The following is a 17,009-nucleotide window of genomic DNA, read 5'->3' as shown; positions in this document are numbered from 1 at the left end:
CTGCGAGTTGAGTCTACCAAGTTTGCACCTCGCTACTTAGGTCCTTTTAAGGTCCTCGAACAGGTTAATCCTGTGGTTTACCGTCTGGCCCTTCCTCCACGCCTAGGTATCACCGACACCTTTCATGTGTCCCTCCTTAAGCCCGTGTACATGTCCCGGTTTTCTGAGTCATCTACTGGGACGTCGGGTTCGTCTACGGACGATTACGAGGTGAACGCTATCTTGGGGTACAAGGTGGTTCGTGGCAAAAAATTTTATTTGGTGGACTGGAGGGGTTACGGTCCTGAGGATAGATCCTGGGAGCCTGCTGAACACATTCGGGCTCCGCAGCTTATTGCTGCCTTCGAACGTAGCGAGGCCCAAGGAGGGGGGGCCCTAGGACGGGGGGTAATGTTAGGGGTCGAGTTCCCGCTTCTGCACAGGGGGAATCTCGGGCCGCTTCTGCTGCGGTCTCCCATTCCTCTCCTGCCACAGGTAAACCTGCTCAGCAGAGACGACGGTCCTTGCGTCTGGCTCAGTCTCACTCGGTGCTTAGGCTTGCTGTTGCTTCTCCAGCTTTTGCCATTAAAGCCAGTGCTGGGCAGCAGCGAGCGGGCTTCTCTGGGACTAAGTCCTTATTTGCACACACTGAGCATGCCCAGGGCAAGATCTCCCGTTGGAGATCGAGGGTCACATGCTCAGGCACTGCAGCACATCCCATTGGTCCTCTTGGCAGGTCCTGAAAGGGCAAAACTTCTGTAGCTACTTCCTGTGCTGCAACTATATAAACTGCGCATGACCGCACGGCCATGTGCTAGTGTACAATTGTATACGTGTGTTTGTTGTGAGTGCAAGTCGTTCATTAAATACCCCTACCCTGTTGTATGACTGTTCGCGTATGGAGTATGGCTGCTTTCTAGCGCCCGACTAACCACTCAACGTGTCACACACGTATCAGCGTCTATTGCTGTGTCCGTCAGTGCGGCGCCACGCGCCAGTAGTGCGCTTCCTGACCCACGTCTGGGTGCTTAGTGGTGTTTGCCAGCACGGCACAGTTCGCACTTCAGTGCTCTAATAATAATAGTTACCTAACACACCCAGTTGCGGTGTTGTGTCAGCAAGCGGTCTAATCGGACTTCAATCCTGAGTCTTGGGGTTGTGTCCGCTGACTCCTTGCTTGCACTCTTTAGTGTGGTATTGCGGACCTGTGGCTTTACCGGGTTCGCTTCCACCGCCATATTACGCTGCCATTTACTAGCAGCAGGTTTTCACCTGCACAGTGGACCCCGGACTGCGAACGCATCTATTACATCTTTCTTGGTGTGTTCCGCCAGTCCTAACAACTAGGGTTGAGCGAAATGGGTCGTTCATTTTCAAAAGTCGCCGACTTTTGGCAAAGTCGGGTTTCATGAAACCCAATCCGACCCCTGTGCGGGGTCGGCCATGCGGTACGCGACTTTCGCGCCAAAGTCGCATTTCAATGACGCGAAAAGCGCCATTTCTCAGCCAATGAAGGTAAACGCAGAGTGTGGGCAGCGTGATGACATTGGTCCTGGTCCCCACCATCTTAGAGAAGGGCATTGCAGTGATTGGCTTGCTGTCTGCGGCGTCACAGGGGGTATAAAGGGGCGTTCCCGCCGACCGCCATGTTACTGCTGCTGATCTGAGCTTAGGGAGAGGTTGCTGCCGCTTCGTCAGAAGCAGGGATAGCGTTAGGCAGGGTCCATTAACCACCAAACCGCTTGTGCTGTAGCGATTTCCACTGCCCAACACCACCTTCGGTGTGCAGGGACAGTGGAAGCTACATTTTGTTTTTTTCCCCCTCAGCGCTGTAGCTCATTGGGCTGCCCTAGAAGGCTCCCTGATAGCTGCATTGCTGTGTGTATGCCGCTGTGCAAACCAACTGCTTTTTTCAAAGCACAAATCCTCTTGTTCCTTCCTTTCTGCACAGCTATCTTTTTTGTTTGTACACACTTTTTATTTAATTTGTGCATCAGTCCACTCCTTATTGCTGCCTGCCATACCTGGCTGAGATTACTCCAGGGAGATAGTAATTGTTGGACACTCCCTGTTTTTTTTTTTTTTGTGGGAGATTAAGATTGACATTTCTGCTAGAGTGCCATCCCTGTGTGTGCCATCTCTCACTCAGTGGGCCATAGAAAGCCTATTTATTTTTTTGCTTGATTTGGGTTATAAAATCTACCTGAAAAAATCACTACATCAATCAGTGGGAGAAAAATATTGGCCTCAGGGCTTGTGTGCCACTCTTGACTCCTGTGTGTGCCATCTCTCAGTCAGTGGGCCATAGAAAGCCTATTTATTTTTTTGCTTGATTTTGGTTCTAAAATCTACCTGAAAAAATCACTACATCAATCAGTGGGAGAAAAATATTGGCCTCAGGGCTTGTGTGCCACTCCTGACACCTGTGTGCATCATCACTCACTCAGTGGGCTAAGAAAGCCCTTTTTTTTTTTTTTTGCTTTATTTGGGTTCTAAATTCTACCTGAAAAAATCAATAAATCAATCAGTGGGAGATTAATATTGGCCTTTGGGCTTGTGTGCCAGTCCTAAGCATGCCATCTCTCTCTCTCAGATAGTGGGCCATAGAAAGCCTATTTATTATATTTTTTATTGGGTTTATAAATTTTCCCTGGAACCAAAAAAAAAAAAGTGGGAGATTAATATTGGCCTCTGGGCTTGTGTGCCAGTCCTGAGCGTGCCATCTCTCTCACAAATAGTGGGCCATAGAAAGCCTATTTATTTTTTTGCTTGATTTGGGTTCTAAAATGTACCTGAAAAAATCACTACATCAATCAGTGGGAGAAAAATATTGGCCTCAGGGCTTGTGTGCCACTCCTGACTCCTGTGTGCATCATCACTCACTCAGTGGGCCATAGAAAGCCCATTTTTTTTTGCTTTATTTGGGTTCTAAATTCTACCTGAAAAAATCAATAAATCAATCAGTGGGAGAATAATATTGGCCTTTGGGCTTGTGTGCCAGTCCTAAGCGTGCCATCTCTCTCTCTCAGATAGTGGGCCATAGAAAGCCTATTTATTATTTTTTTTATTGGGTTTATAAATTTTCCCTGAAAAAAAAAAAAAAAAGTGGGAGATTAATATTGGCCTCTGGGCTTGTGTGCCAGTCCTGAGCGTGCCATCTCTCTCACAAATAGTGGGCCATAGAAAGCCTATTTATTTATTTATTTTTGGTTTTATAAATTCTCCCTGAAAAAAAAAGGGAGATTAATATTGGCCTTTGGGCTTGTGTGCCAGTCCTAAGCGTGCCATCTCTCTCTCTCTCTCTCAGATAGTGGGCCATAGAAAGCCTATTTATTATTTTTTTTATTGGGTTTATAAATTTTCCCTGGAACAAAAAAAAAAAAGTGGGAGATAAATATTGGCCTCTGGGCTTGTGTGCCAGTCCTGGGTGTGCCATCTCTCTCTCTCCAATTGTGGGCCATAGAAAGCCTATTAATTTTTTTGCTTGATTTGGGTTCCAAAATCTACCTGAAAAAATCACTAAATCAATCAGTGGGAGATAAATATTGGCCTCTGGGCCACTCCTGACTCCTGTGTGCGTCATCTCTCACTCAGTGGGCCATAGAAAGCCTTTTTTTGTTTTATTTGTTTTCTAAATTCTCCCTGAAAAAATCATTTTATTTTATTTGGTTTCTAAATTCTTCCTGAAAAAATCATTTTATTCTATTATTTTTTTTTCCTAAAGTCTCCCTGAAAAAAAAAAAAAAAAAACAAATCAGTGGGAGATTAATATTGCCCTTTCTGCTTGTGTGCCAGTCTTGACTCCTGGGTGTGCCATCTCTCTCTCTCTCTCCAATTGTGGGCCGTAGAAAGCCTATTATTTTTTTAGCTTGATTTGGGTTCCAAAATCTACCTGAAAAAATCACTACATCAATCAGTGGGAGATAAATATTGGCCTCTGGGCTTGTGTGCCACTCCTGACTCCTGTGTGCGTCATCTCTCACTCAGTGGGCCATAGAAAGCCTTTTTTTGTTTTATTTTTTTTCTAAATTCTCCCTGAAAAAATCATTTTATTTTATTTGGTTTCTAAATTCTTCCTGAAAAAAGCATTTTATTCTATTATTTTTTTGTCCTAAAGTCTTCCTGAAAAAAAAAAAAAAAACAAATCAGTGGGAGATTAATATTGCCCTTTCTGCTTGTGTGCCAGTCTTGACTCCTGGGTGTGCCATCTCTCTCTCTCTCTCCAATTGTGGGCCATAGAAAGCCAATTATTCTTTTAGCTTGATTTGGGTTCCAAAATCTACCTGAAAAAATCACTACATCAATCAGTGGGAGATAAATATTGGCCTCTGGGCTTGTGTGCCACTCCTGACTCCTGTGTGCGTCATCTCTCACTCAGTGGGCCATAGAAAGCCTTTTTTTGTTTTATTTGTTTTCTAAATTCTCCCTGAAAAAATCATTTCATTTTATTTGGTTTCTAAATTCTTCCTGAAAAAATCATTTTATTCTATTATTTTTTTTCCTAAAGTCTCCCTGAAAAAAAAAAAAAAAAACAAATCAGTGGGAGATTAATATTGCCCTTTCTGCTTGTGTGCCAGTCTTGACTCCTGGGTGTGCCATCTCTCTCTCTCTCTCCAATTGTGGGCCATAGAAAGCCTATTATTTTTTTAGCTTGATTTGGGTTCCAAAATGTACCTGAAAAAATCACTACATCAATCAGTGGGAGATAAATATTGGCCTCTGGGCTTGTGTGCCACTCCTGACTCCTGTGTGCGTCATCTCTCACTCAGTGGGCCATAGAAAGCCTTTTTTTGTTTTATTTGTTTTCTAAATTCTCCCTGAAAAAATCATTTTATTTTATTTGGTTTCTAAATTCTTCCTGAAAAAATCATTTTATTCTATTATTTTTTTTTCCTAAAGTCTCCCTGAAAAAAAAAAAAATCAAATCAGTGGGAGATTAATATTTACATTTGTGCTTCAGTGACAGTCCTGCGTGTGTGGCATCTCTCTCATTTGTTGCCACCAACAACAGAGTGTGTAACATTGTGCCTGATTTTCGTTGTGGTCTCACTCACCTGTAAAGGGGTAGCTAAATCATACTGAAGTTATAGCTCACCGTGTAATTTGTGTGACAGCAACAAATACCGTTAGTTTGTTTACGTTTTTAAAACAATGAGGAAGTCTGGTGGAAGAGGTCGTGGCCGGGGGCGTTCATTGTCAGCTGGTAATGAGGGTAGTGGTAGTGGTGGAGCATCAGCTGGTCGTGGGAAAAAAAATATTGCACCTAAGTCTGGAGCTGTGGAGCCAGGTTCGTCGTCTGGCTACACAAGGCCTCGAACGCTCCCTTTTCTGGGAGTAGGAAAACCGCTTTTAAAGCCGGAGCAGCAAGAGCAAGTTTTGGCTTATCTTGCTGACTCAGCCTCTAGCTCTTTTGCCTCCTCTCGTGAAACTGGTAAATGTCAAAGCAGCGTGTCGTTAGTGGATGTTCATGGTCAGGGACAAGTCGCTTCCTTATCCTCATCAGCAAAAACAACAACAGAGAAGAATGCAGCAGGCGACACAACGGGTTACTCCATGGAGCTCTTTACACATACCGTCCCTGGCTTAGAAAGTGAAGCAGTTAACAGTCCATGCCCACTACAAGTTGAATCTGACATGGAGTGCACTGATGCACAGCCACAGCCAGACTACTATGCTGGTCCTTTGACTCAGACCACAACATTGCCCTCGCAGGGTAATGATCAAGAATCAGACCCTGATGAGACTATGTTGCCCCATCACGAACGCTATACCACCGACCGACACGGTGACACAGACGAAGTTGCACAGGAGCTACAAGAAGAGGTAATAGATGACCCAGTTCTTGACCCCAATTGGCAGCCATTGGGGGAACAGGGTGCAGGCGGCAGCAGTTCTGAAGCGGAGGAGGAGGGGCCGCAGCAGGCATCAACATCGCAACAGGTTCCATCTGCCGGGCCCGTATCTTGCCCAAAACGCGTGGCAAAGCCAAAACCTGTTGGAGGACAGCGTGGCCATCCGGTTAAAGCTCAGTCTGCAATGCCTGAAAAGGTATCCGATGCTAGAAAGAGTGCAGTCTGGCATTTTTTTAAACAACATCCAATTGATCAGCGCAAAGTCATCTGTCAAAAATGTTCAACTACCTTAAGCAGAGGACAGAATCTGAAAAGTCTCAATACAAGTTGCATGCATAGACATTTAACCACCATGCATTTGCAAGCCTGGACTAACTACCAAACGTCCCTTAAGGTTGTAGCACCCTCGGCCAATGAAGCTAGTCAGCAACGCAACATCCCTTCCGGCAGTGTAGGGCCACCATTTTCCGCACCACCTGCAGTATCTGTGCAGGTTTCTTTGCCAGGCCAAAGCAGTCAGGGTCAGGGAATCACCAGTTTCGTAGTAGGAAACACTGCATCTAGGGCACCGGCGGCAACAATACCATCTCCCACCGTCTCTCAGTCTGCCATGTCCACCGGCACCCCCGCTAGTTCCACGATCTCCAGCTCTCCAGTCCAGCTCACCCTACATGAGACTATGGTTAGAAAAAGGAAGTACTTAGCCTCGCATCCGCGTACACAGGGTTTGAACGCACACATAGCTAGACTAATCTCGTTAGAGATGATGCCCTACCGGTTAGTTGAAAGCGAAGCTTTCAAAGCCCTGATGGACTATGCTGTACCACGCTACGAGCTACCCAGTTGACACTTTTTTTCCAGAAAAGCCATCCCAGCCCTCCACCAGCATGTTAAAGAGCGCATCGTCCATGCACTCAGGCAATCTGTGAGCACAAAGGTGCACCTGACAACAGATGCATGGACCAGTAGGCATGGCCAGGGACGTTACGTGTCCATCACGGCACACTGGGTAAATGTGGTGGATGCAGGGTCCACAGGGGACAGCAAGTTTGGGACAGTTCTGCCTAGCCCACGGTCTAGGAAACAGTTGGCTGTAGCCGTTCGCACCCCCTCCTCCTCCTGTTTGTCCTTCTGCAGAAGCGAGAGCTCGTCCACAGACCGCAGTCGCACAACCACTCCATCCGCAGCTGCCACTGTTGCACACCAGGTCTCCCATTATGGGGCAGCTACTGGCAAACGTCAGCAGGCTGTATTGGCTATGAAGTGTTTGGGCGACAACAGACACACCGCGGAAGTTCTGTCCGAGTTCTTGCAGAAAGAAACGCAGTCGTGGCTGGGCACTGTAGATCTTGAGGCAGGCAAGGTAGTGAGTGATAACGGAAGGAATTTCATGGCTGCCATCTCCCTTTCCCAACTGAAACACATTCCTTGCCTGGCTCACACCTTACAACCTGGTGGTGCAGTGCTTCCTGAAAAGTTATCCGGGGTTATCCGACCTGCTCCTCAAAGTGCGTGGACTTTGCTCACATATCCGCCGTTCGCCCGTACACTCCAGCCGTATGCAGACCTATCAGCGTTCTTTGAACCTTCCCCAGCATCGCCTAATCATAGACGTTGCAACAAGGTGGAACTCAACACTGCACATGCTTCAGAGACTGTGCGAACAGAGGCGGGCTGTTATGTTTTTGTGGGAGGATACACATACACGGGCAGGCAGTAGGATGGCAGACATGGAGTTGTCAGGTGTGCAGTGGTCGAAGATTCAAGACATGTGTCAAGTCCTTCAGTGTTTTGAGGAATGCACACGGCTGGTTAGTGCAGACAACGCCATAATAAGCATGAGCATCCCCCTAATGCGTCTGCTGATGCAAAGTTTGACGCACATAAAGGATCAGGCGTCTGCAGCTGAGGAAGAGGAAAGCCTTGATGACAGTCAGCCATTGTCTGGCCAGGGCAGTGTACAGGACGAGTTAGCGGGCGAAGAGGAGGAGGAGGACGAGGAGGATGATGGGGATGATTATATTTTTAATGAGGAAGCTTTTCCGGGGCCACTGGAAATTGGTGGCGCGGCAAGGCCGGGTTCTGGTTTTTGGAGGGACACAAGTGACGTGGATTTGCCTGAAACTGCCCCTCAACCAAGCACAACCGCAGATTTGAGAACTGGAACTTTGGCCCACATGGCGGATTATGCCTTACGTATCCTCAAAAGGGACACACGCATAACTAAAATGATGAACGATGACGATTACTGGTTGGCCTGCCTCCTTGATCCTCGCTATAAGTGCAAATTGCAAAATATAATGCCATATGACAAATTGGAACTAATATTAGCAACCAAACAATCAACTCTTGTTGACCGTTTGCTTCTGGCATTCCCTGCACACAGCGCCCGTGATCGTTCTCACACGAGCTGCAGGGGCCAGCAGACCAGAGGAGTTAGAGGGGCAGAAATCAGAAGTGGCGTTGGCCAGAGGGGTTTTCTGTCCAGGTTGCGGAGTGATTTTGCTATGACCGCAGACAGGACAGGTACTGCAGCATCAATTCAAAGTGACAGGAGACAACATTTGTCCAGTATGGTTACAAACTATTTTTCATCCCTTATCGATGTTCTCCCTCAACCGTCATTCCCATTTGATTACTGGGCATCCAAATTAGACACCTGGCCAGAATTGGCAGAATATGCATTGCAGGAGCTTGCTTGCCCGGCAGCTAGTGTCCTATCAGAAAGAGTATTCAGTGCTGCAGGTTCAATACTAACAGAAAAAAGGACTCGTCTGGCTACCCAAAATGTAGATGATCTAACCTTCATTAAAATGAACCACAACTGGATTTCGAAATCTTTTGCCCCACCTTGCCCGGCTGACACATAGCTTTCCTATGAAAAGGTCTTGCCTGTGGACTATTCTGAATGCCTTTTCCAATCTCGTAATTTTCTGCACCTGATTGTCCAGCATACGACATGTTTACACCTCACTAAATGGCCAAACTCCCCACACGGGGCCGTGGTATCGACACTTGGCGACAGCACCCGTGAGAGTGCTGTTTGTCTGAAGAGGTGGGTGTGCCCGCTTTTGGTCGACGGCACTGCCACTGGGTCCCTCCTAGTACAATAAAGTGTCTCTGGCGGTGGTGGTGCGCACCCAACGTCAGACACACCGTTGTAATATGAGGGGCCCTGGGCCTGTACCGCCGGCCACAAGACAGTTCCCCCCAGCTTAAACAGTGCTCTACCACTTGCAAAATTTTCTCTCACAGCTCCACCAATGTTTAGTCTATGCGCTGACATCCTTCAATGCCTGCCACTGACAACACCATTGTATTGACATTTTTGTTATGTTAGGCCTTCGAAGCCTGTCTGCGGTCACTCCTTCCACTATGCCTCCACTGACCGCACCACTGCTGCCCGTGTACCCCTGGAACCAATTTAAAATTGCCTACAGCCATGTGTTATTATTTTAGTCCTTCGATGCCTGTCTGCGGTCACTCCTTACAATATGCCTCCACTGACCACACCACTGCTGCCCGTGTACCCCTGGAACCAATTTAAAATTGCATACAGCCATGTGTTATTATTTTAAGCCTTCGATGCCTGTCTGCGGTCACTCCTTACAATATGCTTCCACTGACCACACCACTGCTGCCCGTGTACCCCTGGAACCAATTTAAAATTGCCTACAGCCATGTGTTATTATTTTAGGCCTTCGATGCCTGTCTGCGGTCACTCCTTCCACTAGGCCTCCACTGACCACACCACTGCTGCCCGTGTACCCCTGGAACCAATTAAAAATTGCCTACAGCCAGCCCAATTTTTTTACTTTAGGCCTTCGATGCCTGTCTGCGGTCACTCCTTCCACTATGCCTCCACTGACCACACCACTGCTGCCCGTGTACCCCTGGAACCAATTTAAAATTGCCTACAGCCATGTGTTATTATTTTAGGCCTTCGATGCCTGTCTGTGGTCACTCCTTCCACTAGGCCTCCACTGACCACACCACTGCTGCCCGTGTACCCCTGGAACCAATTTAAAATTGCCTACAGCCATGTGTTATTATTTTAGGCCTTCGATGCCTTTCTGTGGTCACTCCTTCCACTAGGCCTCCACTGACCACACCACTGCTGCCCGTGTACCCCTGGAACCAATTTAAAATTGCCTACAGACATGTGTTATTATTTTAGGCCTTCGATGCCTGTCTGCGGTCACTCCTTACAATATGCCTCCACTGACCACACCACTGCTGCCCGTGTACCCCTGGAACCAATTTAAAATTGCCTACAGCCATGTGTTATTATTTTAGGCCTTCGATGCCTGTCTGTGGTCACTCCTTCCACTAGGCCTCCACTGACCACACCACTGCTGCCCGTGTACCCCTGGAACCAATTTAAAATTGCCTACAGCCATGTGTTATTATTTTAGGCCTTCGATGCCTGTCTGTGGTCACTCCTTCCACTAGGCCTCCACTGACCACACCACTGCTGCCCGTGTACCCCTGGAACCAATTTAAAATTGCCTACAGCCAGCCCAATTTTTTTACTTTAGGCCTTCGATGCCTGTCTGCGGTCACTCCTTCCACTAGGCCTCCACTGACCACACCACTGCTGCCCGTGTACCCCTGGAACCAATTTAAAATTGCCTACAGCCATGTGTTATTATTTTAGGCCTTCGATGCCTGTCTGCGGTCACTCCTTCCACTAGGCCTCCACTGACCACACCACTGCTGCCCGTGTACCCCTGGAACCAACATCAGAAAATATAAAAATAAGTATTTTGCTTATAAAAAAGAAAATACTGGAGAGATATCAAATGCAGACATTTTAACATTAAAAACAAACACATACAACAAAAATCTGGTACAGTACTAAAAATGGCCACCAGCTACAATAACTTTCTCCTGCAAGTAGTTAACTGAAAGTTTTTTTCAATTTAAAACACAGATATGGCATCCACCGAGTGTTGTCCTGTCGCGTCTTCTTTATATTATTGCCAAGAAGATGCAAAACAATGAAAATAATAAAATCATTATTTACCAAAAAAATAGAGTAAGTCAAAACCACATTGCAAATAAACATTCATTACAAATAAAGAAGCAGGGCGCGTCCGAGGGTGAGTATATACCTAATAAGAATATAATCACCCTCGGACGCGCCCTGCTTCTTTCCGACAGCCTTCCTTCCTAAGAATCAGCCCTTCCGTGGTGTAGAGAGAAGGTTTGTTACACTCCAAGGTGTTCCCCAGGTTGCCTTTCCTGAGCTTCGATCTTCATGCTCTCGTTTAGTAGTTGTCGGAAAGTAGGCTGCATTAGGCCTACAAATTGGGTATGGGGTGGAGAGAGATGGTGTGTTACACTCCAAGGTGTTCCCCAGGTTTCCTTGCCATTGCTTCGGTCTTCCGACTCTCGTTTAGTAGTTGTAGAAAACTACACTGCATTAGGCCTACAAAATGGGTATCCGGTGGAGAGAGATGGTGTGTTACACTCCAAGGTGTTCCCCAGGTTGCCTTTCCTGAGCTTCGATCTTCCGGCTCTCGTTTAGTAGTTGTTGGAAACTACACTGCATTAGGCCTACAAATTGGGTATGGGGTGTAGAGAGATGGTGTGTTCCACTCCAAGGTGTTCTCCAGGTTGCCTTTCCTGAGCTTCGATCTTCCGGCTCTCGTTTAGAAGTTGTTGGAAACTACGCTGCATTAGGCCTACAAATTGGGTATGGGGTGTAGAGAGATGGTGTGTTCCACTCCAAGGTGTTCTCCAGGTTGCCTTTCCTGAGCTTCGATCTTCCGGCTCTCGTTTAGTAGTTCTTGGAAACTATACTGCATTAGGCCTACAAATTGGGTATGGGGTGTAGAGAGATGGTGTGTTCCACTCCAAGGTGTTCTCCAGGTTGCCTTTCCTGAGCTTCGATCTTCCGGCTCTCGTTTAGTAGTTGTTGGAAACTACGCTGCATTAGGCCTACAAATTGGGTATGGGGTGTAGAGAGATGGTGTGTTCCACTCCAAAGTGTTCCCCAGGTTTCCTCGCCAATGCTTCGATCATCATGCTCTCATTTAGTAGTTGTTGGAAACTACGCTGCATTAGGCCTACAAATTGGGTATGGGGTGTAGAGAGATGGTGTGTTCCACTCCAAGGTGTTCTCCAGGTTGCCTTTCCTGAGCTTCGATCTTCCGGCTCTCGTTTAGTAGTTGTTGGAAACTACGCTGCATTAGGCCTAAAAATTGGGTATGGGGTGTAGAGAGATGGTGTGTTCCACTCCAAGGTGTTCTCCAGTTTGCCTTTCCTGAGCTTCGATCTTCCGGCTCTCGTTTAGTAGTTGTTGGAAACTACGCTGCATTAGGCCTACAAATTGGGTATGGGGTGTAGAGAGATGGTGTGTTCCACTCCAAGGTGTTCCCCAGGTTTCCTCGCCAATGCTTTGATCATCATGCTCTCGTTTAGTAGTTGTTGGAAACTACGCTGCATTAGGCCTACAAATTGGGTATGGGGTGTAGAGAGATGGTGTGTTCCACTCCAAGGTGTTCTCCAGGTTTCCTTTCCTGAGCTTCGATCTTCCGGCTCTCGTTTAGTAGTTGTTGGAAACTACGCTGCATTAGGCCTACAAATTGGGTATGGGGTGTAGAGAGATGGTGTGTTCCACTCCAAGGTGTTCCCCAGGTTTCCTCGCCAATGCTTCGATCATCATTCTCTCGTTTAGTAGTTGTTGGAAACTACGCTGCATTAGGCCTAAAAATTGGGTATGGGGTGTAGAGAGATGGTGTGTTCCACTCCAAGGTGTTCTCCAGTTTGCCTTTCCTGAGCTTCGATCTTCCGGCTCTCGTTTAGTAGTTGTTGGAAACTACGCTGCATTAGGCCTACAAATTGGGTATGGGGTGTAGAGAGATGGTGTGTTCCACTCCAAGGTGTTCTCCAGGTTGCCTTTCCTGAGCTTCGATTTTCCGGCTCTCGTTTAGTAGTTGTTGGAAACTACGCTGCATTAGGCCTACAAATTGGGTATGGGGTGTAGAGAGATGGTGTGTTCCACTCCAAGGTGTTCCCCAGGTTTCCTCGCCAATGCTTCGATCATCATGCTCTCGTTTAGTAGTTGTTGGAAACTACGCTGCATTAGGCCTACAAATTGGGTATGGGGTGTAGAGAGATGGTGTGTTCCACTCCAAGGTGTTCTCCAGGTTGCCTTTCCTGAGCTTCGATCTTCCGGCTCTCGTTTAGTAGTTGTTGGAAACTACGCTGCATTAGGCCTACAAATTGGGTATGGGGTGTAGAGAGATGGTGTGTTCCACTCCAAGGTGTTCTCCAGGTTGCCTTTCCTGAACTTCTATCTTCAGGCTCTCATTAAATTGTGGTTAAACGGAACAACTGCATTTGGCGTACTATTTGGTTTGGGGCCTACTATCGGTGTCTGCCACTCCTTGCTGTTCTCCTGGTTTCCTGTCCTGAAATTCCGTTTTCAGGCGCTCGTTAAGTAGTTGTTAATGTTAGACTGCATTTGGCCTACTAGTTGGGTTGGGGCCTACTATCGGTGTCTGCCACTCCTTGCTGTTCTCCTCCACTGAACAAAGCTGTGCCGCCTGTTTACTACGGTTGCCAATTTTGAACTGCATTTCGACTACTTACTGATTTGGGCCTACTCTCTGTGTCAGCCTCTCATTCCAGTTGTCATCCACTGCAATGCCCCCTGGTTATTCCTGTGTTACCAATTTTGAACTGCATTTAGCCAACTTTATTCTTTGGGCCTATATCTGTGTTTCCTCCTCATCCTGCCCATTGCCCAGCCAGTGATAGATGAGTCTGCTGGTACATTGACCCATAACGCAACATTCCCCGTGCACGCTACACAACAACATTGTGACCCTGCTGAAAGTCAGGTTGCTCTTCCCGCATACCATACCACCTTACACGGGGACAAAGAGGAAGGTGCAGATGAAAGTGCAGGTTCCTTCATCAGGTGGGGGGAGGAATACTAGTTGGCGACGTCACTGGCACAGGGCCTCTCATAGTACGCAAAAGTGTTGCTGCCGGTGGGAGGCGCCCCCGCCGTGCAAACACACCGCTGTACTTTGAGGGGCCCTGTGCCAGTGCCAATGCCAACGAGTGGGCCCCCCCTGCTTGCTCAGGTTCACAGCACTTGCAAAGTTGAAATACTTACCTCTCCCTGCTCCACTGCCGTGACGTGGTCCAGATTTCCTGGGCCCACTAATTACTTGAACCAGCCCTACCCACCACAACTTTAGCCAAATGAACCCCAATTTCAAATGCCTTCCAATTATTATAAGGTAAATTACGCTTGACAAGCTTCATTAAGAAGAATGGATGGTTTTGACATTAAAATGGGCACTCTAGGTGTTTTCCTGGCCCCCACTCACTGCCGACTATGCTGCCCCATTGACTTGCATTGGGTTTCGTGTTTCGGTCGATCCCGACTTTACGTCATAATCGGCCGATTTCACTCGACCCGACTTTTGAGATAGTCGGGTTTCGCGAAACCCGGCTCGACTCTAAAAAGGTCAAGGTCGCTCAACTCTACTAACAACGTCTGAATTGTCTGAAGGCAGGGAGAGTGAAGCCAGTGCTGATTATTAGTGGGGCTCATGTGACACAACAATGTCTCATGAGCCCTTAAAGAGTGAGTACCAACACCACTGGCATGAAACTGACACCAGAGGTGTGTATAAGTGTTGTTATTTTACTGGTGCAAATATGTTGATTGAGAAGGGGTTGTCCGAGTAGTGGACAACCTCTTTAAAGCACCATCCCCGCTTTTTTTTATTTTATCGCTGGAAGAGTGCCACTAATGTCAAAGTATTATACTACCATCCATCATCTTCTTCTATTCTCAGCTCTCCTCTGGTCATCTTCTGCAGTTTGTGACCTGCCGGTAGCTCAAATATTTGCTAGGCAAACCAGAGGTTATTTCTCCATGTAAGTCTATGAGAGCCAGAACAAGGTCAGAGCGCTAATAGATTTACTTTGAGGGTTTGTGACCTTTACCTCTGACTTTCGGTAAGTGAGAAGCTGGAGTCACAAGATGGCAGATCAGGACTGTAGCAGCAATGGTAATAGATGAAGAGGGTGGCTGGTAAATATATTACTAGACTGAGGCAACTTACTTTAGTGGCACTACTCCAGCACTGTAATATAAAAAAAAAACACTGCAGTAGTGTCTTAAAGGTATGTGACCGTACTGTAATAAATGTACCATCACAATTTGCTACTTGTCAAAGTTGCTCAAATCCTTACATTTATTTAGTTTTCCTACTTCCAACGAATCAACTTCAGGAACTGACTATTAACTTTCTACATAGTGTATCCTAACCCTTGACAGGTGTTACTGTCACAAAATTACCAATGTTAATTATGTTATTTCTCAGTGGTTTTAATATTATGGCTGTTCTGTATATATTTCACATTCTAAATATCAATGAGTATATTAATCATTTTATAATTTCACTAACTACTGAAAAAACATCCATATTTCTTAATTACCGTGATATACTCAAAGGTATGTGAACTTAATATAATGGTATTTCATCTCCCCAATTAAAAGATAAATAAATCTAGTTTAGCAGGTAATAAAGCATTTCCCCATCATTTACAACGGCTTATATTGTGCTGTCAATTATTGAAAAGTTGACATTTTGATGTGTGAACTATGTAAAACTACCATAGCACTGAAAATGTGAATGGCAATAAAAAAGCTGTAACGCTATTTAATTGTTCTTAATGTCTGTTCTCAATTAAATATTTTAGGCTACAAATAAATTACAGATTTCTATTAGCATATAAAAGTTCCTAATTAAATTGTAATTTTACTTTTAAAGTTGAATATATAATCAGAGAAAGATCTATTGTTTCAATTAAATTTTTATTCAAACATACTTTAACTGTTCAGGACCAAACCATTTACGTTATCCTGATAAGGCACATTTTAGTTTTTTCGTACATGCAATTTAAAAAGCTGTAAATGTTTGTCTCGGTTGTTTATTCAAGTAATTTTTTGATTTTTTGTTTTTCATTTTATTTGTCATTTGTTTTAAACATTATGCCCCTCATTATGTCGTATACGACACCTTATGGGAATGGGCATTTAAATACTGAAACATTTTAAATTTCATGTTATTGCCCTTGTAACTGGGTCTGGTATATTAGCTCCAATTACAAAAGAAATGCAGCCTCCTAGGAACATAGCAGATCTGGATATCTTATAAGATTTGGATATCTTATGACTAAGAAGCTCCTACTTCCTCCCTATACACAGCGATCACATGACTATTGTGCTGGGCCAGTCTGGTCATTGGGCAAATATGGCCAAATGGTTTCTACACTGTTAACAGTATCAGCACCATCAGGCTGTCGATACTGTTGACAGTTCTGACATAACACAGAACCACCTGCTCTGTGCTCCATCACTTACTGCAGGAGGATAAGGAATATTTTCTGTTGTGGCCTGCTGGGGGCCAGTGCCATGCTCGGAATATTGGTGGTGTGATGACATCCCTGTAGTGAGCCCCCAGCATCCAATTGGTGAGATGATGGAGAATGTGGAGGACGAGGAGTCTGGATTAGGTGACTATAATTTTTTTTTTTTTGTGGGCTGTGATGGACCATGATATTATATAGGGTTGCTTAGGAGGGAGACGAATATGCTATGGGAGGTGACCATCATACTTTATAGGGGCTATGTGTGTGTGTGGAAGGGAACAATCATACTATACGGCTGAGGGGGCAATGTACTTTGTACAATGTGAGTAGGGCGGTGGGAATATCATACTGAGTTGGGATTGTGGGATATCATACCGAGTGTGGGCCATCATACTTAGTAAAGACAGTTGGAACACCATACTGAGCAGCCATTATACTGTGTGGAGGGTTGTGAGGCCACCATATTATAGGGCATCACACTGTACGGGGGCAATTATACTGTGTATGTTGGCATATGCAACAGATTGGGACTTATTATAAGTAAAAGGAGGACTTTATACTAACCAGACAGCAGATGGCGATAGTGTGTAAAGTCATATACTTGCTGTAATGTGGGGAGGGAAGCTCTCAGTGGTTGGTTGTTTTCTTACTTTCGGTTTTTGCTTTTCTTCATGAATGTGTTGTCTTCAGTGCACGGACTGTGTGACACTGAATTGCATCTCATGTTTATCCAGTATGAAGTAAATACTGTTTACTCAAGATAGCTTGCTGATT

This window comes from Ranitomeya imitator, chromosome 6 (genome assembly GCF_032444005.1).
Source record: "Ranitomeya imitator isolate aRanImi1 chromosome 6, aRanImi1.pri, whole genome shotgun sequence".
Taxonomy (NCBI): domain Eukaryota; kingdom Metazoa; phylum Chordata; class Amphibia; order Anura; family Dendrobatidae; genus Ranitomeya; species Ranitomeya imitator.
The sequence above is the reverse complement of the archived record's forward strand: the minus strand, read 5'-3'. Positions refer to the sequence as shown.